Below are 2677 nucleotides of genomic sequence, written 5' to 3' on the forward strand. Positions count from 1 at the left end.
AAAACCATGGTATTAACTCTTCTCCTTCCTAAAAGAATACACGTACAATATCTGTACATTAGTCCACGTGTATGCCTGAAGACAGTGTAAGAATACAGTTCCCAAGTAACACAGGCTATTCCCACGATCCCTAATTACCTCACAGAACTTGAAGGTGAGACCTTATTGCTGAAGACAGGAAATACTACGGACACAGGACTTGGAACAATGGAGCTGGAAATGACCAGGAAACCACTTCCCTGAAGTCTAACTCTCATAATTGTAGAGGGTACTATGTAAGCTGCTAAGGGAGAGAAATCAATCAATGGTCCAATCCGAGTTTCAAAGCCTAATAACCACTATAATGATCTACACACAATTGGCTGGGAAGGCTGGCTTGGTACTCCCATAAGGTTCCAGTGACACTGCTTGATCCTTCTGAAATGAATGAGCAAAATCATCAATATGCCCAATTGTGACTATGTTTAGTGATCAGGCTCAGCTGAAGTTGTGATCATGGTAGTTATTTCATGCAGAAGGGACTGCCATATAGAATTATCTTATTAAAAGGACCTGGAATTTAAAAGGATTTGGTGCTAGGACCCACATATGAGGGAGAACATATGTAATTTGCTTTTCTGAGTCTGTGTTACTTCACTTAGCATAACGTTTTTTAGATCCATCCATTTACCTGCAATTTACAGTATGTCATCTTAATTATTGAATAGAACTCCATTTTATAGATATAACACATTTTTGTTAATCACTCATCAGTTGAGAGGCAGTTAGAATGCTTCCATCTCTTAGTTATTGTGAAAAGAGCAGCAACAAACATGGTTGTACAAGTGTCTCTACAATAGGATGAGTCCTTTGGGTATATGCCAAGGAGTGGTATAACTGGGTCATGTGGTAGGCTCATTTTTTAGTTTTTTAAGAGTTCTCCACACTGCTTTCCATAAATATTGCATGCGTTTGCAATCATGGGTTTGCAATCCCACCAGCAGTGAATGAGCATTTCCCTTCTTCACATCTTCACCAGCATTTGGTATCATTTGTTCCCTTGATCCTAGCCAGTCTTATTAGAGTAAGGTGATACCTTATGGTGGTTTTAATATTCATTTCCCTAATTACCAATGATGTTGAACAGTTTTTGAGATGTTTCTTCATTCTTTAGCCCATCTTTTCATTGGGTCATTTGGTTTCTCAGTTCTTTGTTTTTTGAGTTCTTTATATATTCTGCATGTTAAACTTGTGTCAGATGTGTCACTGTTGAAGATTTTTTCCCCATTCTGTGGGTTTTCTCATCACTTTTTTGATTATTTCCTTTGATGTACAGAAGCTGTTTAGTTTATTGAGATCCTATGTATTGAATGCTGACCTTCATTCCTGAGCAATTTCTGCCTGATTAAAAAATCCTTTGTACACCGGTATGTTGTAAGTTACTGCCAATATTTTCTTCTAATAATTTCAGGGTTTCCAGTCTCACATTGAGGTTTTGATACATTTTCAATTGACTTTTGTGCAAGGTGAAAGATAAGAATGTGGTTTCATTCTTTAACAGGTGGAGATCCAGTTTTACCAGCACCATTTGTTGAAGATGATGTCTTTCCTCCATTGTGTGTTCTTAGCCCCTTTGTCAAATATCAGGTGGGTGAAATTGCATGTACTCAGGTTTGGATCTTAAATGTTTTTCCTTTGATCTATGTGTGTTTTTGTGTCAGTACCATGCTGGTTTTATGATTATAACTCTTCTAGTATACTTTGAGGTCTTGTATAGTAGTCCCCCCAGAATAGTTCTTAGTGCTCTGGGTGACATTGGCCTCCATATGAATTTAAAGATGGATTTTTCTAATTCTGTGAAGTATGTCATGGGGATTTTGATAGGGATTGTATTGAATCTATATATTGATTTTGATAGGATAGTCATTTTCACAATATTAGTTCTTACAATCCATTAACATGGGAGGTCCTTCCATCTGCTGGTGTCTTCATCAATCTCTTTCTTTAATGATTTAAAATTTTGATTGTAGAGATCTTTGGTGTCTTTGGTCAAATTTATTTCAAGATATTTTATTTTTTCTCAAAATTGTGAATGGGAGCATTTCCCTATATTCTTTCTCCAACTGATTGTTATTGGTATATAGAAAGGCTACTGATATTTGTAGATTGATATTATAACCTGCGACTCTACTGAAAGTGTTGATAAGTTCTTGGAGTTTTGTGGTGAAACTTTTGGGATCTGTTAGCTGTAGTATTATATCATCTGCAAAAAGTGATAATTTGACCTCTTCTTTTCCAATTAGTACTCCCTTAATTTTCTTCTCCCGTCTTATTGCTCTAGCAAGAGTTTCAAGCACTATGTTGAAAAGGAATGGAGATAGTGAACATCCTTTTCTGGATCCTGATTTTAATGGGATTGATTCCAGTTTTTCTACATTTAGAATGTTTTTGGCCATGGGTTTGTTGAATATAAGCTTTAATTATGTTGAAGTTTGTTTCCTTCAGTCCAACATCCTCAACTTTGAATTTAAATGCATGCTGAATTTTGTCAAAAGCCTTTTCTGCATCTATTGATATGACAATGTGGTTTTTGTCTTTGAGTCCATTTATATGATTAATGACGTTTATTGACTTGCATATATTGAACCATCCCTGCATCTCTGGAATAAAGCCTACTTGATCATGGTGAATGATCTTT

Source organism: Nannospalax galili, unplaced genomic scaffold (genome assembly GCF_000622305.1).
Source record: "Nannospalax galili isolate Female #2095 unplaced genomic scaffold, S.galili_v1.0 scaffold896, whole genome shotgun sequence".
In the NCBI taxonomy this organism is placed as follows: domain Eukaryota; kingdom Metazoa; phylum Chordata; class Mammalia; order Rodentia; family Spalacidae; genus Nannospalax; species Nannospalax galili.